Genomic DNA, 16,895 nt, shown 5'->3' on the forward strand with positions numbered 1-16,895 from the left:
ACCTGTGTTATACAATGAGCAAATAATAAAACATTTCTGTCATTTCCAGCTGCCACTATAAGAACAAAACTACAGAAGAAAATGTACTTTGGTGACCTGCATGTCTCAAAAAATTAAAATGTACAAAATACACTAGAGAATCTGAACAGTCTGACTGAATAAATGTTATCTTTCATAATGAAGACTTGAAAATGCAAGTGATCTTCCAAGCAAATAATTTTGTGGCAGAACACTTGGAGGTAACACAGAAAAACTAAATAACAGTTATTTTATGGCACCAAGGGGAGCTTCAAAACTTGACTGCAAAGCTCATTCTTCTGTGTATAAGTCCATATGTCTCTGCCTTATACTCAACCTGAGCTCTATCAATTCTGCCATCCATTCTGGTGAACAGACATACACAGAAACTCCCTGTTTTTTGGTGATGATTCATCTATGCCAACTCACAGAGCATCTCAGTGTCACTTTATTTTCTGTCAACAATATTGTCATATTTGCTCTTGGATGAACTGTGATTCACAGATGTCAACATTCCTTTTTCTTCTTTTTTGTTTTAGCACTGTTACTTGCACCTTTGAAAAGCACATCTATGGATCAGTGTGTCCAGGTAGAGCAGTTTACTGCTGTAGGGTGAAGGTATTCTGGCAAATATAGATCAAGAGTTTCACTTGTTTTCAGAGGAAATAACTAATGTACAACAGATTCAGCAAACTGGACTCAGTTTAATAAATTTTCCTTCCTGTAAACTGAAGTTCATTAGTATATAATTTGTAGAAGGGCTGCACTGCAGTTATTTGCTGGTGGAATTACTTTAAACCAAAACTTCTGTTGAATAAAAAATGTGGCTTTTTATGCAATACAATAAAGGCATTTACTTGGCCAGAATTTAAGAAAGGAATTTGCACAGAAATTATTGTATTACATCTCTTCAGATGTTGGTAAAAAAATTTTCTTTCTTCGAATTAGAAAGTGAAGACAATGTTCATGGTTGTATATTCAAACTGAACAATGGAATTTCATGTGAATAAACAGAATATGTTAGTCTATATCTCTACATCTGGTACATTAAACAGTGTAAATATAAACTTAAAAGAGTAATAGAATTGCAGTAGCATTGTATCTTAAACTGAACTTTTAAACCAAATGGAATCACTGAAAATAAACAATGCCACTAACAGAAAAAAGTTTCCAAACCACTATTCTGTGTGTAAAATAGGAAGAGGAGAAATTGTGTCACTAGGTTAATAGTCCTAGACGTTCTGTTTGTGCTTCTGCTAGCAAAGGATTGATTAACAGAAAACAAGACATCATTTTTGCAGTATAGCATTTCTGTCTACAAATTAAGCATAATCATCTACATCATGGGTGGTCTAAGACTACATTTAACAGGTCAATTGGTGCTGAAAGGCTTACATAGAGTATTGCATCAATAATTCCTTATTATAGTGTCCAGATAACTCAGTGGAGGCAGTCCAAGATGTCTTGTGAAACATCCACATTGAACTTTCAACTTTCTATCTGGAAATCAAGGAAGTTCAGTAACAACATAAATATAAAACTTGTTATTCGAGGTTTCAGGCACATATAATTAATTTGTAGTGATTTTGCATTGTGATTATTTCATTGTCTACATTCAGTGATAGCTCTGCAATTAGGATTTTTCTCCAAGAGGGCAATGGGGATGTGAACCACTTGACTGAATAAATTTCATATTACCTATAAATGTGGCTAAGGAAAGCTAATTGTTTTACTGTCAACATTGTTCAGTTTTGAGAAAGTAAGCTGTAGTGATGCAAATTGACTTTTTGTTATATGGACATTACCCAGTGTGTTTGTAGTGATATTCTAAATAGCAAAGGACTGGCTCTCAGCTAAGGTAGTATCTTTTAAACAGGCTAGCAGGGTAAAACCTCTTCTTTTTTTCTGCAATTACTGCATGCAAATAAGTGCTCATAACATCCTCTCACTGTCCCTAATTAAGCTATTACTAGATACTGCAGGATTTTTTGTTTGTATAAAACATGTACCTTAATGAAAGAGAGGAAGGAGGAAGGACCCCACAGAAGCACAGGGAACAGTACTGTTTTGCATTACTTTCAGTTATATCGTTCTATTAGTAGCTGTCTTCTTCCCAAGTTATCATTAGGTCTTACGTCCAAAGTGTTAACTTGAAATTCATTAAAGAATGTATTTTTTCTGCCTCATCATTATGTTTTTTCTTAATGATTGAACCTAGAGAAAGGCTTTCCAGTATATTCTGAGTGGAGGTTTGGTTTCCTTGGTGTATGGATTAAGATCTTCAGACATGGAGCTAATATAGCAAACATTGACAAATTGGTGGTGATCTGTACAGAGAAGGATAAAATACCTGAAGTTGTATCAAGGAATGAAACAGTGTGCTAATCAGTCACTTAAGCCTTCCAGCTCTGCAGAAAATATTTAACTTAAGACATCAAAACTTTCCTTTATTGGCTAGAGTCACATCTCTCTTATTGCCCAACCTTATCTAATATTGAGGATAACATTGGAATGCATGTGCTTCAACCTAAAAGACTGAAAAAAAAGAATTTACATGTGAGGGCTTGCTGCACAACAGTTTTAAAAACTAAAACAAAGTGTTTCTCCCTTTATTCCAGACATAACAGTTGAAATAGGAAGCAGAGTACCTGCTAAGATGTTTTCCCTAGTCGATGTTTCGATTGCTATTTTTTTTTGTGTGTTCTCCCTGTGCTGTGCCTGACAGGAGTGTAAAGTTGTTTGATAGTTGGTAAATACATTAGCAACAGTAATAAAAAAGCCACAGAACTTACTAGGTCGTGTTCATTTGAATCATAAGTTCATGTCAGTAGGGTTAAATCAGGGATTGATTTTGCTGAGCAAATCAATAAAGTAGCTTGAGATAGCAAGGTCTTTCTCAAAACAAACTAGAAACAAAATATTGAGATAAATATCATTGGAGGTCCCAAAATTATTTTCTTTTAGGGATCCTTTCTCTTCTAACACAATAGTCTCAGATGCTGAATGGGAAGAGGTAAACATGGTCAATTAGAGAAGGATTTCATAGAAGAGTAAGTTATCCCTCTGATGTCAGAAATTTTGTTTATGAATTTTATCTATTCCGGCATACAGTCAATATGAGAAGAACTGTGTGTTTGGTTCTTATGAAAGTATCTGCAAATTCACTCTAAATTGGCAAAAATATTGTTCAGCTGGAGAATAGTCATAAGATTCCCAGACAAGAGAAGTTACTCCATAGAAGCTGAGCATCTTCTTTTATTTTTAATCTTCTTTTGCTTTCCTTCTAAGTGTGTAAAAGTTGAATTCTTGTGTTGGATGTGAGAATGATACAGACAATTAAACATACAAGCTTTTAATTTGAATTAGAAAAGCTACAGTCCAAACTGCTGATCTAAACCATAGCATTTACATAGTTGTTTGTATGAGTTTTATTTTTCCAAGAAAAATAAAAGAAAAATAATGATTACTTACATAACATGAATAGCTTAGAAAATGACAACTGTAAGAAATTAGACTGTACTTTTTAGAAATGTATAATTAAGATTCGGAAAAACATCAGATAAATGGTTCAGTTCTGTTTGGCATCACAAATACATCCTTGGTGCTCTGAATATTTAATCTGGTTGGATAGGATCTATTTATTGATATTATACTATAAGGCCTATCTAACTAGATAGAATCCTGTTCTGCAACTGAGATGCTAGGCTCTACCATAAAACAGTTTTCCAAATAAAGTCAGAATTAGTAGTTCAGAATATAATAATGAAGAGACAAAGAAGTTATTTGAGCTGTGACTTATTTCAGTTTATCTTTCTTTGGTAATGCATAGGAAAATAAATAAATGTCTTGTGATTATCTCTTTTGCTTCCTATGAAGTGAGATATTTCTACTGCTAACTAAAGAAAATTTTGTCATTGCAACTTGTGATGACTTGTTTGTTTTGTTTTGTTTTGTTTTTTCCTTCTGAGTGGTTGATAGTTCAGCATTTTTCCTTCATGCATTCTAATACACCTTCCAGAAACTGAAGATTATTTCAAAATTCTACTATTATTCTAATCCAAGTAGAAAGAAAGTCATAAAAAGTAAAGTAAGGAACTTTCACCAGATTTCATGTAAATTCAGAATGAGAAACCTGATTAAACCTAAAACTTTTAGTCATCAGTTATTATCAGTATATTTCAGACTTGGTTTGTATAAGTTATTTTCTGGTCAATTTTATAATAAGACAAATGCATGCACTGGTTAAGATGGTAATTCATAATTGAAGTCAGTATAATGAAGAGGCAAGATATAGTATCAACATGCCACAGATAGCTTTTTAGAAAAAGTGTCCAAATTAAAATTCTAGTGGAAAAAAAAACATTAATGAAAGTGAGGTCTAGCAAGGAAAAAAATCTTCAGTTTTCCCAGAAGAAAGTGTTCATGTTACTACCTGATAAAAGAGTCCCTTAAAGAGAACATTCAGGTATTTCTCTGATGCATATCCTATCATATGGTAGTTCACTATTTGGAAAGATGAACATTCAATGCCTGATCAGAATGAGTTATTTAAGAACAATTCACCTTGAGCAGAAGTTAACAATTATTTGTTCCCTTATTTTGGAAGGGTAGGAGAACACTCACACGCACTACATACCACTCATCTGTCACTTCATAGCAGAATTATTTTTCTCAGTCCTTTTATACAATTGGTTTTAAGCATTTAGCAGATTAAATAGAGTGTAATAGAAAGTGGAGTAGGGTTGTAAGAACACTCTGACCATTTATTAAAATACTCTGAAATCTTCTTAAAAATAATTATAATTGCAGAAATGGTTATGTCAGTTTTGCAAAGGAGGTTCACTTTGCAAATATATCTTTAGTGTTTGATATGCAGAGAACATAACACTTGTGTTTTTGTGGAATGAGAGCAATTTTTTGTTTAACCAAGCGTTCAATAACAGATTTGTTCAAACTTGCCTGTGGCAGGCTGGATTTCAAGGTTTCTCTGCCTTTAACAGAACACAGGAAATAGCACCACTGTCAAGAGCAGCCTATGTATATATATATATATTTTTTATTTGGTATATTATGCAGAATTATGTGAAATGAAACATCATAAAAAGATGAAAAATGACACTCAGAGTAGGGCTGTATAATGTGTCTGTCTTCTTTTTGCTTTAGCAATTGTTGCCAAAAAAATCATCAGATTTACACTAGGTTGTCTAAATGACAGTCAACTGCAGTTGAAACAGAAATATTGAAATATTAAAATATCACGATTTATTTTTGAGAGTATTCAAATTATTTTGACAGAGGATTCTGCATTTAGTGCTGTAACTCTCAGTTAGTGTTGTTTGAACTGTCTCATGTTATTTATTTTCAGGTTTTAGTGAATCAGATGAATGAACAGTGCTTACATTTTCTTCTGCTTCTAATGTTATTGTCATGCATAACAATAACTCATCAGTTCTCTTAACTCCAAATCCAATCCAATTACTTAATCAGGGGAACATCATTTTATTAGCAACACTATATGATGTTGTTTAGCAAAGACATTAGTCAATTGTCACCTGAAAACAGCACCCATTCCCACACGATTTTCTATCTGTACTTTTAAAATACATCTAAAATGATTTCCAAATTGATATTTTTGAGTGATCTGGGGCATGGTGCTTTTTTTCAAAACAAGGATCAGGAAGCCCTGAGACATGACTTGAAAGGACAACAGACAGTAAAATGTTTGTGCCATCCAAGGACTTCCAAACATTACTCACAGTTCAGATTTAAAGTATGTTTACAGCCATCTGCAACCTACAGTCTTTTTTGCTGCTTGCAGCAAAGATTAACTTTTTCCTAAACTTGTAATAAAACTGTAGCTTTCCTGTTAGATCAGACTTATTCGATTTAAATAATTTTTTACTTGCTGCTATTTACATGGAATATTTTCCCCAAGTACCTGTCAAGAATTAGCACCTATGAAGACCCCCTGAGACAACTATACAAAATTCCAAATTCCACAAAAGTGTAGGCAATGTTCTCAAATGGATTTTAAAAGCAGGATCTTAGAACAAAGTGATTGACATCTACACAAATGAATCTTAGCAAGAGATGATGAATGCTTCCTCAGTCTGACGTTTTGGTATTTCTTTTTAATTTTCTGTAAGCTGCATCACACCTATTATCGTAGGTAGTGTAAATATTTCACTGTTTCTGCATTTTCAGAATATACAAACAGGGCTTACCCATATAGACAGATATATAGCATAAATAAATGTAGAAATCGTTGCACATTTGTTGTGGTCTGTATTTTATTCCAAATAATTAAGTACACTGTGAAAAATGGGAAGAACAGAACAAACTGAAAGATGATCAGTGAGGTCCAGCATTTTTTACACATACATTTAAAATACTTAGGAGACAACAGCATGATTTTTTCATAGACTTGTGATGGCAGGTGATTTAACCTGTGCATTCAAGAAAATGGGTGCATCTGCTAACTGATTATAAAATATAGTCACTTGAGCTGGACTGACAAGGAAATTTGCTTTGTGAATTATTTCAACACTTGGCAATTTCATTTATAAAAAATTCCTGAAAAGTTTTTTGAGCCTCAGTCAGGTTGGGCTGTTGTAGAGACATGCAGCTTGGTATATTGAAGATCCTATGAGCTCAGAAACCCTGTCTGTCCATCAATATTTGAATTAACTGATAAAGGAATCAAGAAAATTAATTATTTCACTAGTACTGTGTCAAAGAGCTCTAGGCTCATGATGGTCATGACTGCAGAAACATGACTAATTCATACCCTGTGAAATTGCCTGACCTCTGACATCCAGCATTTAACAGGAAAAAATGCTTCAATTGGCAGAATTTAGTACTATCAAGTTATATTCTAATGTAAATTATGTTAGAACAAGAAACAGAAGGAGAATAGGTTTATGACCTGTAGCAGTGTAAATATCTCCCCTTGCCTCCTGAATTCCTTCTTGTCTTCAAATAATACAACATTAATAAAATGAAATGTTCGTTTCAAAAGTTTAGGCAAGCAAGTTGTCTCCATCAATAACAATATTTTGAGCTGAATCTAATTAATAAATTTCTCATCTTGCTTCCAGTTCTTCAACACAGCATTGCTGTGCAATCCCTCTATTTTATGGTAACATCCTCTAGTATATCCATAAGAAATGCTGAAATTCTCCGTGAAGCATGATACTGATAAAGTACCAGAGGTAAATTCATTTCTTTGTGTCAGTTCTATAGTTTCAATATTTTTTTCAAATCCGAGAAGAGTTGTACCCTTACTTTTATCCTTGATTTTTGGCTGGTACTTTTAACCGTAATAATCCACTCCACACACATTGGTTATCTTTTCCCATCCAAAGACCAAATCAATATTTCATTCTGGGTGCAAAGTTAGTTTTTGTCCTCTGAGTCCTGCCACTACCTAATACTTTAACACTTTTTAGACATTTAAAGAAGTTAGAATGCCTAAGTCAGTGAACTTAAAATCAAATTAATATTTATGTGTTCCTGAGGGGGATGATTATCCACCAGCTGCAGTTATATGCATGCTGGAATGGATATGTAAAATAATACTGAACAATTGATACAGAATGTGTAGATGAGTATATTAATATTCAATAAACTTATTTTGCTAAGATACCATATTTCTCAACAGGATTTAACCAAAGATTGATTATTGAGAATACACTTCAAAACAGATGTAGAATCATGTTAGATCAAGAACACATGCAATGTTTGTCTGGCTGAATATTGAAAAATAATATTTTTCAGATAAAATATATGGCACCTCAGTGATTACACAGAGTTCCCAGATAAACTTTTAGTTTATAGCTGGATATGGTTTACATGCAAAATTGAGTCATTTCTTTAACGTGTCTAATGTGTTTTGGATTTGTGCTGAAAACAATATTAATAATACAGGCATGCTTTAATTATTGCTGAGCAGGGCTTACACAGCGTCAAGGTCTTTTGGGCATCTCATGCCACTCCATTACTGAGTGGGCTGGGGATGCACAAGAAATTGAGAGGGGACACAGCTGGGACAGCTGTCCCCAGCTGACCAGAGGGATATTCCATACCATATGATATTATGCTCGGCATATAAAGCTGGGAGAAGAAGAAGGAAGTGATCGCGTTTGGAGTGATGGTGTTTGTTTTCCCAAGTAGCCATTACGTGTGATGGAACCCTGCTGTCCTGGAGATGGCTGAACACCTGCCTGCCAACAGGAGGTAGTGAGTTAACTCCTTGTTTTGCTTTACCTGTCCGTGTAGCTTTTTATTTACCTATTAAACTGCCTTTATCTCAAGCAACGAGTATCCTCACTTTCAGTCTTCTGATCCTCTCCCCTGTCTCACTGGGAGAGAATGAATGAGTGGCTGTGTGGTACTTAGTTGCTGTCTGGGTTTCAAATACAACATTATTGTAGCTTTAAAAAACATATGTGAATTGTGATGCCCTATAGCATCATTTGAAAAATCTTTAAATATTTAATAGACTTAAAAACACAGAGTTCAGCCTTTTCTGTATTTTGAAAGCTAGTCTGTTCTTTCCTCTTCCATGTAAGTTGCTGCCACTGTAAAGCAAGACAGACCTATTGAACAAAACTGTTGGACACTGGAAAAATCAGAGCATTGAAGTTTACTATTAATTGTCGAAGAGTGGATGTGATGAGACATTAGCATTCTGATATAGCACTTCTCTGGCAACTGTCATGAAAACATGAGGCAGAACAACATCAGTGTATTATCAGGATAATTAGAAAAATGAAAATAAGAAATCATAGAAATGTAACTGTAACTTATGATTCTTATAATGAACTTGCAATTTATTTCATCTTCATTGAGCAGTGTAAAATATTTAGGGAGACAAAAAAATTTAAAAAAAGAGAAAGAAGAACAAACAATTCACAACTGTATTTTGTAGTTTTAGTTCAATTGGGAGGAAATTTGGAAACCCTTTGCTATTGCAAGTTGGCAACATGAATTGCATTTATCAACCTTGTTGTTAGTGCTTAATGCTGGTATTACAAGATGTGTACATAAACCAGTGTGCAAGTAAAGAAAATATTTTGCTAATCTTGCAGTAGCCTTAATTGTTGGAGAGGAATAATAATGTAATTATGGGAAAGATAGTACATTTGAACATTAGTTCAGTCTGAAAATACTTGTTCTAAAATTTGAATGAAAACATTGTGAAGGCACAGCTCAATTTTTAAAGAATATCTGTCAGTTGTTCTGTGTTTCAGTCTATGTAAAAAAATTGTGTAACTTTAACTCTGAATTAACTCCTTCATCATTTTATTACCTGCATAATAAACTGAACAATAAAACGGGATAATAAAACAACAAAAATAGCAGAAATTGAGGTTGAAATAAATTTTAAGAGAGTTTCTACTCTCTCCTCCTTTGCAAAGGTTGGATCAGCTGTATGTTTGTCAATTCTTAACAAACACCTTTACAACCTGCTCTTAGGAACTAGAGCTGAGGGAGTAGCAGCAGCCAACCAACAAACTGCTTTAGTACTGCCTAGTCCTCACTATTACACGCTCTAACATAGACGTTCCTTTCCATTATTTAAACTCCCGTGTCTGATCTGTAGTGAGTTTTGAGAAGGTAATAAACACCTTAAAAGCTATATTTTACATATATGTACACTGCTACTGTTTTTTTCCTTTCCTTAATCTAAGCATAGTTAAACCTTTCATCTCTCTTTTGATGTCTGATTTTCCAGACCTTTCAAAAGCCTCTTGCTCTCTCTGGAAATTTCTTCAACTGAATCACTCCTTTTAACCTACATTGCCTTACACTGGAAATGCTAAGGGTTTATCAGCTCTGAACACAGTAAAATCACTCTTTTATACTCAACATTCTTAGGTATCGACCCAAGGGTGGTGTTTACTGACTAATGCCGTAACATGTTACTCTAGAGATTCCTGTTCTCTGAATATAGTCAGCTGTTTTGAAGTATCCTGTCTTATGTGGCTACTATCAATAATATTAATAATGACAAGAGGAAACATGTTTAGATTTGGTTTTGCATTTTGCTTGCAATAAAATGCTTAGCAGAAATGTATATCCAAACCAGTATTGACTTCTTTTCAAATAGCATATAAGATGATATTAAACTGCTTTTAACCTTTTTAAGGCAGAAAATCTATTTAAGTAAAGTGTTCTAACAAGACAGGATTTTCCTTTAATTTCAAAGGATGTGTGCAATATAGCAAGTTACTATAATGTTACACAGAAGATAAATTATATCAGTTTCTGTGGAACGTTATTGCTTTTCTCATATTGTGTCTTTTCAAAGTTATAGTGCTGAAGGAAAAGAAACTTTATTTTATAGTTTGTGAACAGTGGGTATACTTGCCGAAACCTGTATTGTTTTCTGATATTAATTTTAGCTATTTTAATCCAAAATAAAAATAATCCTCTTCTGTGCTAACTTCTACTTCTGAATCAAAACTCCAAAGATTTAAAATCAACATTTGAATGTATCTCCTCTGAAAATGGTGTAAAAGCATAGTGTAATGAAGAAACACTGTTTTCATAAGATAGAGTTGTACTGTATTCAAATGCTGTTTATTAAGAAAAATAGGCAAAATGAAATGAAACAAAAAGATAAAGAAAGCTCCTGGAGACAGTATATTAAGTTTCTCTCTTTCCTTATATTAATAACTGCAGACAGGAAAAGTGGCCCCAGTAGCTACTTTTATAGGCAGCAGTGTAAGTGGTGTCACAATTAAGCTTTTCGTAGCAGTGAAAGAGCATTGCGCAGAAGAGGTGGCAGTCAGCTCCTCGGGGATTGCAACTGATTGCCACCCGACTAATTGAAATTCCTCTGCTGTGCTGGCTGCTGCTGGACCACTGTGGAGCTGGCCATCCTCTGCTCTCATCAGCCAAGCAAATACTGTATCTATCAGTCTGAATCCAAGTGAAGGATGTTCCTGTAAGACACATCCCAACAGCACTGGGAGGGCTCAGTGCACTGAAGTCACGGTGGATGTTGCTCTATCGGCCTTGGCAGGGAAACCTGCTGCACGTAGTACCAGCTATCTGCTCTGTGACGTGGTGTTCACTGTTGTGTGCAGTCTCCACCTTAGCTGGAAATAGTTTATCTCACATATCCAAATATGCAGTGTAAATACTGTTATATATGTAAGATGCAAATTAGATATTAGGGGTGGTTTACATTTATAAATTCTATATTTTTATTTATAAATGTCACATTAGCTTGCACTGGTGAGGAATCCATCCTAGAAAATGAGGGTGAAAATGAGTTATCAGCACCACAGTCTAAAAGTTTGTCTTTTATTTGTTTTCACAGTATCACAGTATGTTTGGGATTGGAAGGGACCTCAAAAGATCATCCAGTCCAATCCCCCTGCTGGAGCAGGAACGCCTAGGTGAGGTTGCACAGGAACATGTCCAGGTGGGTCTTGAATGTCTCCAGAGAAGGAGACTCCACAACCCCCCTGGGCAGCCTGTTCCAGTGCTCTGTCACCCTTACTGAGAAGAAGTTTTTTCTCAAATTTAAGTGGAACCTCTTGTGTTCCAGCTTGATCCCATTGCCCCTTGTCCTATCATTGTTTGCCAACGAGAAGAGCCTGGCTCCATCCTCATGGCACTCACCCTTTATATATTTATAAACATTAATAAGGTCACCCCTCAGTCTCCTCTTCTCCAAACTAAAGAGACCCAGCTCCCTCAGCCTTTCCTCATAAGGGAGGTGCTCCACTCCCTTAATCATCTTTGTTGCCCTACGCTGGACCCTCTCCAGCAGTTCCTTGTCCTTCTTGAACTGAGGGGCCCAGAACTGGACACAATATTCCAGATGAGGTCTCACCAGGGCAGAGTAGAGGGGAAGGAGGACTTCTCTTGATCTACTAACCACCCCCCCTTCTAATACATCCCAGGATGCCATTGGCCTTCCTGGCCACAAGGGCACAGTGCTGGCTCATGGTCATCCTGTTGTCCACCAGGATCCCCAGGTCCTTTTCCCCTACACTGCTCTCTAATATGTAATTTCCCAACCGATACTGGAACCTGGGGTTGTTCCTGCCCAGATGCAGGACTCTACACTTTTCCTTGTTAAATTTCATTAGGTTATTCCCCACCCAACTCTCCAGCCTGTCTAGGTCTCGCTGGATGGCAGCACAGCCTTCTGGCATGTCAGCCACTCCTCCCAGCTTAGTGTCATCAGCAAACTTGCTGATAGTACACTCTATTCCCTCATCTAAGTCGTTAATGAATATATTGAATAATACTGGCCCCAGTACTGACCCCTGAGGTACTCCACTAGATACTGGTCTCCAACTAGACTCCGCACCATTGACTACCACTCTCTGGCTTCTCTCCTTAAGCCAGTTTGTAACCCACCTCATTACTCTATTGTCTAGACCACACCTCCGCAACTTAGCAACTAGGATGCTGTGGGAGACTGTGTCAAAGGCTTTACTGAAGTCAAGGTAGACCACATCTACGGCTCTGCCATCATCCATCCACCTTGTAACATTCTCATAAAAGGCTATGAGGTTGGTCAAGCATGACTTACCCTTGGTAAAGCCATGCTGACTGCCCCTAATAACCTTCTTATCCTTAATATGCCTTGAGATAGCACCAAGGATAAGCTGTTCCATTACTTTCCCAGGGATAGAGGTGAGGCTGACCAGTCTATAGTTACCCGGGTCCTCCTTCTTGCCCTTTTTGAAGATTGGAGTGACATTTGCTTTCCTCCAATCCTCGGGCACCTCTCCCGTTTCCCAAGACTTGGCAAAGACGATGGAGAGCGGTCCAGCAATGACCTCAGCCAGCTCCCTCAGCACTCGCGGATGCATCCCATCTGGACCCATGGATTTATGGATGTCCAGTCTATTTAATTGCTCCTTAACCCAGTCCTCATCAACTAAAGCAAACTCCTCCATTGACCTGGCTTCATCTGGGGTCTCAGGGGTACAGGGCTCCCCAGGACAGCCTCTGGCAGAGTAGATAGAGACAAAGAAGGCATTCAGTAATTCTGCCTTCTCTGTATCTTCTGCCACCAGGACACCCACCCCATTCCTCAGTGGGCCTACATTGCCTCTGGTATTAGTTTTATCCGCTATGTATTTGAAAAAGTTCTTTTTGCTGTCCTTGACCCCTCTTGCCAGCTCTAATTCTAAGGAGGCCTTGGCTATCCTAGCTGCCTTCCTACATCCTCTAACAGCAGCCTTATATTCTTCCCAAGTGGCCAGCCCCTGCTTCCATGACCTGTAAACTCTCCTCTTCTGCTTGAGCATACTCAATAGATTCCTATTCAACCACGCAGGCCTCCTGGCTCCCTTCCTTGACTTCCTACGTGTGGGGATGCTCTGATCCTGAGCGTGGAAGAAGCAATCTCTGAATGCAATCCAGCTCTCTTGGGCCCCTTTTCCTTCAAGCAGTCTTGCCCATGGGATTTCCCCCAGCAATTGCCTGAAAAGGCCAAAGTTAGCCCTGCTAAAGTCCAGGGTTGCAATTCTACTTGCTATTCTGTTCCTGCCACACAAGATGCTGAACTCCACCATCTCGTGGTCACTGTAACCCAGGCAGCCCTCAACCTTTACTGCTTCGACCAGACCCTCCTTGTTAGTGAGGATGAGATCCAGCAGTGCACCTCTCCTAGTCGGCTCCTCCACCATCTGCATGAGGAAGTTATCATCAATGCACTGGAGGAACCTCCTGGACTGTGGCTGGCTGGCTGAATGGTCCTTCCAGCAAACATCAGGGAAGTTAAAATCACCCACAACAACCAGGGCCTGTGACTGCGAGGCCACTCTCAGCTGCCCATAGAAGGCCTCATCAACTTCCTCAGCCTGATCTGGTGGCCTGTAACAGACACCCACAACAGTGTCACCCCTGCCAGCCTGCCCCTTGATCCTGACCCATACACTCTCAACTCGCTCATCATCCACTCCTGGGCAGAATTTAGTACATTGTAGTTGCTCTCTCACATAGAGAGCAACTCCACCACCACGCCTGGCTGGCCTGTCTTTTCTGAAAAGGGCATAGCCATCCATGACCACATTCCAGTCATGTGAACTGTCCCACCATGTTTCTGTAATTGCCACCAGGTCATAATCTCCCAGCCGAACATAGGATTCTAACTCCTCCTGCTTATTCCCCATGCTGCGCGCATTGGTGTACAGGCATTTCAGGGAGCGAGCAGAGCACTCCCATTTCTCCCTAGGAGCATAGGAGGCCACCTGGTCCTCATCAGTTTTAGAATGCTTGATTCACTTTCCTTTCTTGGTTGAGTTATAAAAAAGAAGAAATATTTTGTCTATTTCATATTCTATTCACTTCAAGATGTTAACTGAGCCATCAATAAGCATTTATCTCAGCACTTCCCAAAAATTGACTCTTCATATTGGTCATAGAAAATAGGCAAGGTTTCCTATTTCAAAGCTGAGCTCAAGGATATTCTTGGAAATTACCTACTATTTAAAACATCATTTCAGGTTAATTAGTATTGAAATTTTTGCTTTACAAAAATTACATTTTAATTTTGAGCATCTATAAAGAAAAGCTATTGACAATGATGTCAAACCATTTTGAATAATGAATCTACAACTTCCACTAGTATTAGTAAAAGTTGCAATACAAAGTCTGTATATATAATAAAATATACAATAAAAATATAGTCTGTATATATAATAAAAATTACAATACTTTGAATAGCAGTTTTAGTGCTAAAAATGTGGGGTTTTTTTGTTAAAAATGTTGTTTATTTGAAGTAGCAGTAACACTGAATAAATTAATGGGAAGATAACAGAATTGCGACTTTTGCATAACTCAGTATCACAAAATAATTTACAACATGTGTCCAGCCTTCAGACTCCAGGAGACCAAATTCAGCACCTTCCTCTACCAGAGAGGGGAAGATGGAAGCTCTGTCCTTCATGGGAATGCCCTAAAAACCAGATTTGGGACTAAAGAGAGGGCGTACACATAACACATCGTTTGAGTACACACATTTAAAGATTCATATGAACACAGAGAAGAAATAGGAGAAGAATGATTTTCTATTATCATAATTAAAACACTTTAGAAATAATGAAATCTTTAGTCTCATCCTAGATACAGTGAATGGTATGTTCTTTAGGAAATTGTCACTGGATATAGATACAACAATTTGAAATTGGGTCTTCACTTTCACAAATGAATGTAGTCTAGAAATCTTCCTGTTTCTACTTTCACCCTCTCTTTCCACAAATTTTCTGATTTTTTTTTTTTTTTTTTTTTTTTTCCCAGATATTAACTTAACCTGTTCCTAAGGAGTTCCAGTGACAGAGACTATAACTTTGACAGGCAGTCTGTTTAATGCTTACTATCCTTAGTATCAGCAGGACTTTAGCTCTCTTGCTGCAGTTTAAGGTGTTTCCTATTTCCCATCTGTCATGGGAGATTATTCTCTTAGTTTTTGAAATCCTTTTACGTCTTGAAGACTGAGCATCTTCAGGACTGAAAGTCATGTCTCTGTGTATGTGTACTGCAAATTCTTTCTTTCCTCCTTTCACTTTTTTTTTTTTTTTCCCCCCAGGATAGATTCCTGCTTATATACATCTGTGTGATGCTTATTTATTTCTCAACAGCATGATACTGTTGACTCATGACCTGAATTATTTTCTGAAGAACTGCTACCAAGACAGTTATTTCCTATCCTGTATTTATGCAGTCAACACTTACTGAAGACATCTGTGAGCTGTGAACCCTGCTCTATGGACCACCTGCCAGTAAATCATGTGTTGTAATGTACAGAATACCAATGCCAAAGACCCTTTTGGAGCTCTACATGAATTGTGGCATTTTTTTTAACCTCTCCATATCAGCACTGAATTGAATTTTAGTAACAGTATCATTTTGGACCTGATAGTTCGCTGTTTAACATGATTTACAAAAGCATGAGAAATTGTGGCAAAGTGAGATGAATATATTTCCTGACAATATAACATGTCCCAAAAATTAGTAATGTTTCAAGTTCTTACTTTTCTAATAGCCCAGTTTCTCTCCTACAGCAAAACTCGGTGATTTTGCAGGTGCAGACTGTGCACCAATAATGTCCAGCCACTAACAGGGTCTGGTGCAATCTTCTGAATTGTATAACATGACTCAATGGATACGTAGCTCCAGAACCTTCTCTAAAGTGGGGCTTAGTCAATTCCAGATTTTTTTTCTGTTTCATTTACCATAAAATAATTTTAGTTCTCTAATGGAATATTAGGTAGTCCAGAATTGGGACAGGATATCTGCTCAATCAGTTGCTATATATGCAATGAAATAGGGTTGCATTTCCAGGTTTATGATCACAGATCCAAAACTGGATCCATCCATTACTGTGTCCTGACTCCATGATAGTACCCGAATCTTCTGCAAGGGACAACCATGAGCAGAAAGGGGCTAGTGGGACCTCAGTGTATTCCAGGTGGTGTGCTGCTCTACATACCTTCTCAACAGTCTGAATACACCCTCAGCAAACAACCCTGTCTTTTATTGGTATCATCGTTTCAACATATGCTATGGATCAGTTCCTTTTACACTCTTGGACTCAATAAAAACCCCAGAAATCCTTTCCCTCTTCAGGATTTCATTTGTTAAACCCTCAACTTAATGCCCAGAACTGCTTGTGACAAAATCGACAGTGCCGCAGGTAGTGATGGAGTGAAAGACTAACACTAGCAAAAGAAAACCACAATTACAATTTCACGCACACACAAATATAACCCTCTATCTATCAAGACAAATGTAGTATAGATGGTAACATGATGCCCTAAGTGTGTGAGCACAAGATAATAACAGCAGCTTTGAGAATACAGACATGAATAATACCTGGGCCTCTGTGGATATAGCCACAAATC

This window comes from Nesoenas mayeri (genome assembly GCF_963082525.1).
Source record: "Nesoenas mayeri genome assembly, chromosome: 1".
Taxonomy (NCBI): domain Eukaryota; kingdom Metazoa; phylum Chordata; class Aves; order Columbiformes; family Columbidae; genus Nesoenas; species Nesoenas mayeri.